This window comes from Vigna angularis, chromosome 8 (genome assembly GCF_016808095.1).
Source record: "Vigna angularis cultivar LongXiaoDou No.4 chromosome 8, ASM1680809v1, whole genome shotgun sequence".
NCBI lineage: Eukaryota > Viridiplantae > Streptophyta > Magnoliopsida > Fabales > Fabaceae > Vigna > Vigna angularis.
In genome coordinates this window covers 9,283,181-9,290,468 of record NC_068977.1, presented here as the reverse complement: position 1 = coordinate 9,290,468, position 7,288 = coordinate 9,283,181, and the positions used below count along the sequence as shown (strand labels likewise).

The 7,288-nt window shown below is 37.8% G+C and overlaps 1 long non-coding RNA gene across 1 annotated transcript; it reads right to left on the bottom strand.

Moving 5' to 3' along the window:
• Positions 1-1,732: 1,732 nt before the first annotated feature.
• On the bottom strand, positions 1,733-6,229 carry LOC128193563 (uncharacterized). Its single transcript, XR_008244887.1, has 2 exons — positions 5,971-6,229; positions 1,733-3,136 (listed from the first exon to the last, which is right to left on the bottom strand). It is a non-coding gene; the product is annotated as an uncharacterized LOC128193563 (long non-coding RNA).
• Positions 6,230-7,288: the final 1,059 nt, after the last annotated feature.

Here is a 7,288-nt window from a genome sequence, read left to right as displayed (position 1 = left end):
TTGGGGGTTATCCTGAAACTCCAATGGTCTGTCATTCTCAAGTAGAGAGGATTGATTCATGTGGTGAGGAGTAGCAGGAGGTCCTAGTCTTGGAGGCTTCCAGTATGCTCCAAGGCGCGGAACGGACTAACCTCGTGAGTGTGGTAGGGTGAAATCCATTGGCAATGGCTTTGCAAAGCAGTAGAGGCCACCACGAGTGCACGACCCCGCCATAGCTCGGCAATCATTCTAAGTCCGGACAAGTCAAGTGTCAAGTGTATTGAGTCAAGTGTAAAGTGTAACAAGTCATGTGTATAGTTTAATTCATCTGTATGTACTTGCATGTTGTGTGTGATTGTGATAACATGATTTTTGTATATCTAGCTTACCCTTGCTTGTGTGTTTGTGTTTGTTTGGGTATGCTTTTTCTTTTGCGATGATCATCCACTTGGATGGGAGCAGATGGCGAGGAGGTTCGTTTGGAGGCAGCTTGGGTTAAGTCCAAAATACAAATAAAAAATAATAACAAACTAACTAAAGATAAAAGATAAATATAAAATGAAAATAATATATCTAACACTCTTTAAAGAGATAATACTTTTTTAAGTATTCATTTTGTTTATTATTGTTTATTAAACTTCAAAATGTTTACACATTTCAGTCTTATAAATAATTTAGTCTTAATGTAACGTCCCAAATTATATAAAAATATATAATTTAGTATGTCCACATTTTTTTAATACAAGAGAACAGTTAGAGTAGACTGTAGATAGAGTTGTTAAACTTACAGTCATCCAAAATGGGTCCTTATTTGAAACGTAAACATAAAAGAGTATTTTAACCTACTAATAACAAATAGAAATCCTAAAACGACTAAACGACAACATCATCTCCCTCCAATTGATGCTCCAGAGTTTAAGTTGGAAACTTGAAAGGAAACATCGTTATCTTCTTCCAATGCTGTCTCCAAACGAACCTCCTCGCCATCTGCTCACATCCAAGTGGATGATCATCGCAAAAGAAAACACATTCCCAATCAAAACATAAACACGCATTACAAGAGTAAACTAGATATACAAAATTATGTTATCACAAGCACACCCAACATGTAAGTACATACAGATGAATTTCAATATACACATATCTTGTTATCCTTTTCCCTTATCTTAATACACTTGATACTTGACTCGTCCGGACTGGAATGATTGCCGAGCTATGGCGGGTCATGCACTCGTGGTGACTTATGAAACTTGGGTTCCCCACCCTACCACACTCACGAGGTTAATCCGTCATCACTCACCTTGGAGCATACTGGAAGCCTCCAAGACTAGGACCTCCTGCTACTCCTCACCACATGGTTCAATCCTCTCTACTTGAGAATGACCGACTGATACGACTGTCGCGGTCATACAAATTTGATACAGATAAAGAATGTAGTATAACTAGGAAGTGACTCCTAGGTCGTCTCTCAAGGACCAATATTTGTGGTTCGGTCTTAGATTTAACACAAAAGGGGGGTTTGTAATTTTTGTTGATGCGGAAAAATAAATTTGACTAGAAATTAAATAACACAAAATTAAAAATACTGAAGTAAATTTTAAAGACTGTAAAAACTGAACGGTAAAAGATGGTAAAAATGGAACAATAAATATTCAGAAACGTAACAGCAGACAGTAAAATAAAGAGAGTTCAGAAAATGGTAAATTCATAAAACGATAATTTCAGAAAACGGTAAATAAAAGAGACAATAAAATTAAAAGCACTTTACTGAAAATTTAATTCATCAAAAGATTGAACACTTGAAAATAAAATTCTTGAATAGGTAAAAATTTAACGAGCAAACTACTGTGACAAACTTATACTGCTTGAGAAATAAGAACTACATTTTTGCATTGAAATGGAAACTGAGAAAGCTTGCTACTGGAAATGGAAAAGAAAGAGGCCAGAGCCTCCTCCCAGGACCGTTCCTACACTACTCCTAATTCCTGCCTCTCATCTGATTTGGTGCTGCCTTCTTTTTATAAGCCATTCTCTCATCAATAGTCTTCTCCCGTGAACTCCCTTCCTTGTGAGAATTGGCAAGCCATCAACTCCACTTTCCTCCTCTTCTTTACGTGAACTTTCACAAATGGTGGTCCCTCTTTTCCATAAGAAAATGACTTGTTGATGGTGGCTGGAAAAAAACCCGAGAGATGCCTTCAACATGGATGGGTGCTTGCAGTGTGAAGACTGGATGCTACTGCTGTCTTCATTGATTCTCCCTACCGTGAGCTGCTGCTGGACGGGAAGCTCATTCTCAGCTGCTGGAACGCTACCTACGTGCTGCAGCTGTGGAGAGTTTGCTTGCTGTATTGCTTCCTCTTCTTGCCAAGGCCGTGTGGTTGGCTTCTCTTTACTGGACCGACGTGTTGCTTCTTTTAGGTGGCTCCCTCTTTCCATTAAAAATGATGCTTGTATTTTGGAGATCAATGGAACGTAGCTTCCTTGTTTGTTGCAAGCCAAAACCGTGAAAGTGGTGGCCCTTCATGTATGCTCCACTCCAAACTACACTAAAATATTTCTTTGTGGCCAACATCTTTCTCTAGAATTCTCCAAATACGTGACCTTGCTTATTTCAACGTGGCCCCTCTTCTCATTTGTCATCTTTTTCAATGCATCTCTTCCAAATGGAAACCATGTTTCATTTCAAACCAAGAAATAGTGTGGTGTTTGGTACTTCATAAAATAAATAGAAGGAATGTCGTGGTGTGATGTGTTTGGGGCCTCCACTTATCTTGTTTCAGACGTGAGAAAGAGCATTGTATTTTGCTTCTTTAAATGTTGCATCACGTGAAACCATGTCACATCAATAATGAAAAGAAAACAAGGTGTTGTCCACCTTTTCATTCTATTATCTCAATTGTGATTTTGGTGCTCTTCCATGTCAACATAGCAGCCCCACATGCACTCTACTCCTCTCTACTCTTTGCTTGTACGTTCCTTGCACATCCAATTACACAAATTCTATTTCCAATTTGCAATTGCAACAGCCGAGAGTAATCCATGGGCCGTGCACCACTTCTATGTGTGTGACTTCCCTTTTTCTATTGTAGTGTCTCCCACTTCCTCCGAATTGTGATATGAATTGTTTAGTCTTTGCTTAAGAGTGTTGAGAGGTCTTAGCACCATCAAATGATCAATTCCAGCCACCACAAGTACCAAACAATAAGCAAACAATGCAAACATATTAGAACACTCAACAGTAAGCACTGAACTGACATAGGAGAGTAAAATAAATACTGGGAACAGCACAAAACGAATTTGAACAAAGTAAAAACTATACGTGAAAATAGACATCCAGAAGAAACTATGAAAAAAAATTGCATGCAAAACGGATAAGAATTGAACTCAAACGAAGACACACAAGTTGACACAACATTCACGCAGCACTGGTAATCGTTTACAGCACCCCTGTAAACGATTACCCGAGAGGAATTGCAAATTTGTACAGAAAGTCCAACACAGGTACTCAGTCAGGTGAACACAGGTCACCATTGGCAAAAAAACTGACTTTTAGGCACTTCTGCCCCTGTCTGAGGCTTGTTCAGGTGTTCCAGTGGTGGGAGAGGGTGGATGGTGATGTGATGTGAGGCCAAGAAGTCTAAATGTCCAAAAATATTTTCCAAAATTTTTCCTGCACTCAATAATGTAAATAATTCGTTTCAGATAATTCAAATTAATTAAAATAAGAATTTCTGATCGGATTAGGCTCAATTCAGTAAAATGGGAAAATACTGGACAATTAAGCACAATTCCCTGATTAATTCTAGCACAATAAACTAAATGAAGTGGATAAAATAATGATTCATCACCGACCATTGGAGTTTCAGGATAACCCCCAAGACTGAGCTCCCATGCAAATCATTCCATACACAATAAGGGCACCACCATGTATCCTCTCCTTGAAGACCATGGAATTACGTCCATTAACCATACTTGTAAAACCGCTCTTTCCATTACTTTGAATCACATACCCTTTCACTTTATTACCCACATGATAATGCATACATACGTCCTTAAAACAACATAGAATAGTTCATTTAAAATAGCATACTAGCATGAATAAAACATTAATCGAATACATAATGAGCAAACCAAAAACATCCTTACTTGCAAAATATTGAATACTATAAGCTCTAGACGAACACTAGTACATCACGTGTACTACATATATCATGATTTGGATGTTGAGGAAACGTTTAGATTTTTGGGAGGAATAAACCTGACAAGGCATTGCCTCGCTCCTACGTATCATAATTGAAAATATTTTTTTTTATTTATTAAAAGAATATATACATAACTAGAATAAAGAAAGAAAAAATGACAAGATCGAAACCTTGTTTAGAAAAAAAAAATGGGTTGGAACCCAAACTTTTTATTTTTCTTCTATATGCAACACTCTCTATTTCACTTCCCAAATACTTAAACTATTAAACCCAATTTCCCCCATAGGCCCACACGAAGAATTGGAAATAGGCTTAAAGCCCAATCACCCTTTCATTTGTGGCAGAAGCTTCTCAGCATAATCAAGGGGTCCTCCCTTCATGAGAGGTACAGGCCGTGCGATTGGGTTGCGAACTAGAGAGAATCCTTTCTCTCCTTCCCGTTCGGCAGTGATGGCGCAAAACAGAGGTGCTCACGGCGGCTGCGAGGGCTGAGGTTGACGATGGTGGTCGGCGAAGGCGCAAAAGAGGCAACGAGGCGGTGGCAGCGATGAGGTTTGAGATTAAAGGTGAGATTGAGAGATCGACGGTGGTGATTTGGTGGTTTGGGAGGAGAAGCTGATGCCAGCGAGTGGCGGCGAGGGAGAAGATGAGGAGGTTCGACGATTGAGGCTCGATGAAGGGTTTGAGCAGCAGTGAAGTCCCACGGTGGACGTGACGGTGCAGAGTTGAGGTGGCTCAGAGGCTGACGTCACGGCCAGGGGTAGACGCGGACTGGAAACAGGTGGCGCCGACGACTCGCGGATGGCGGAAGTGTGGCTGCGGAACGCGACGAGTTCGCGGATCTGGAATGGTGAGGGAGCACCGGTGACAATGAGGCTCGCGGTGGTGTTGGGGTGGCGCGACGGAGTGGAAGGTGTCACGATGCCTTCACTCGTGCTGGAGATTGGGAGTGAGTTGAGGGCTGTGGTAGCAGCGACGGCGGAGGGAGTTTCGCGGTTGCAGAGGAGATAGGATGTGGATTCGGTGGCTTGGTTGCAGATGATGGTGGTTTGGTTGAGGAGCTCACGGTGGAGGGAGAGCGGCGGTAACGGGCAGACGTTGAAGGTGAAGTGGCGCGATGAAGGCTCGTCCAGTGATGGACCGCGGAAGTTGAGTTTCTGTTGAATCTGGAGAGAAACGTCTCATCCCCCAAACGAGAATGAATTGTATAAGCCTTAATCTCCCTTGGAGCACACTATCAGCAAAGAATAAAACATTGTTGGCTGATCCAAAGTTGATAGGGAGAGGAATGAGATGGGCACCCTTACGGTCTTGAATGATTGAACCGTATCAGGATTGGTGGACGGATGAAACAAAGGCAAAGATGGAATTGGTGAATTGTTTCGGTGAACAAGCTTTGAACTCACCAGTTTGGGATTTGATCTTCTTTGCCTTATTTTGATTGCAGGTGATTAATCTAGCTTGATGAGGGATGTGGAATCATGAAGAATGAATTTAGATCTACATGGGTGTTACGAAAGGGTAGAGCATGAACCTGATAGATTGTATATCTTGAATAGGATGAGACTGTGGATTGAATTACAAGCTGTTATAATAATTTGAACTCTGATGCACTTGTCTTGGTTGTTACAAGGATAACGTGAATTGATCAATGAGGGGTAATGCAGAGGTATAATATTTCACCATTAATCATCAAATAATGTATAATTCCCACATTGAAACACATTTGGTACATTTAAATTAATCAAAATCACAACCAAACATCTTCATAAATTTGCACACATACCTGTTGAAGCTTCTTCTAACCAATCTCGTTCTAAATTTCTTCTTCTTCTTTTCTCCTCCCCACTCTGTTTTCCAGTAGCTTCTTCTCCCTTGTATCTCCTCCCCGTTTTCTGTCCAACATCCATGAACTCCTTCTCAAAAGTTCCACTCACTTTGTCTTTTCCATATAAGACAATGATCCGTGATTAAAAGTGGGTAAAATGGTTGTGCATGAAATGGTGCACTGAGTAACTTCTACGACGCAAGTGAGATACAGTTTGGAGAAGATTTTATTTTTATTTAAAACAAAATTGGTACAGAAATAGGATGTTGACAGCATTTAGAATAATCAGGTTCTTACAGTGATGATATGATTTTACTACAAAATCTGATAAAAACTAATTCTTCGTAATTTATAATAATTTTGTAATTTTTTTCAACAATACTTTTATTATTTTAAGTATATTTTTTATACAAAAAATTACCTAAAATAACATATCTTTTATTTCTGCAATGAAATGTCATTCTTTTACTTTACATAATTGACAAATTACAATTAATGTAGTAAATAAAATAAATATGAATCAGTCATAACTTTAAATTATAACTTTTTTAATTAATAGTTATGTACTATAGCATAAACCCCAACACCAACTATATGTTTCCTTTAGTGGTTTATGTAAATTTGTATTTGTATATGTATATGTCAATGGGTTAGTTTGTTCACATGAAAGCTTGCTCTAAAATATTTCTAGAACAGGTAACCCAGGTAAAATGGTCATTTACAAAATTGGAAGTGTGCAAAGAAATTGTGGGTGGTGCATGAAGCAAAAGTAATATATTACATCACTTTTTGGGTTAATGTTTTCATGAGCTTTTTCACTCTTATGGTTTTTTCATTCACTTCAATGATATGATGGAAAGGTCTAAAATGTCTATATTTTAGATTTTAGATTTATTGTATTGTATTGTGTAATTTGAAAATATGTTTTAGATTACATAATATAAACTATATTTATATAAATTTTGAATCATATAATATAAATATGTATTTTAGACTATGAAATACATTTTTAAGTTTCTAGATTGTGCAACCTATGAATATATTTTGGATTATGAAATTTATAATATATTTCTAAATTTTTAGGTTACGTAATCCAAAATGTATTTAATAAAAAATGTATTTATGAATTTTGTAATATAAAAAATGTCCAAAATGAATTTTCATGTTTTCACAGTACAATCTTAAATATATTTCTAAACTACAAAATCTAAAAACATATTTTATATTATACAATTTAAAATATATTTTTAAATTATGTAATTTAAATTATTCTAAA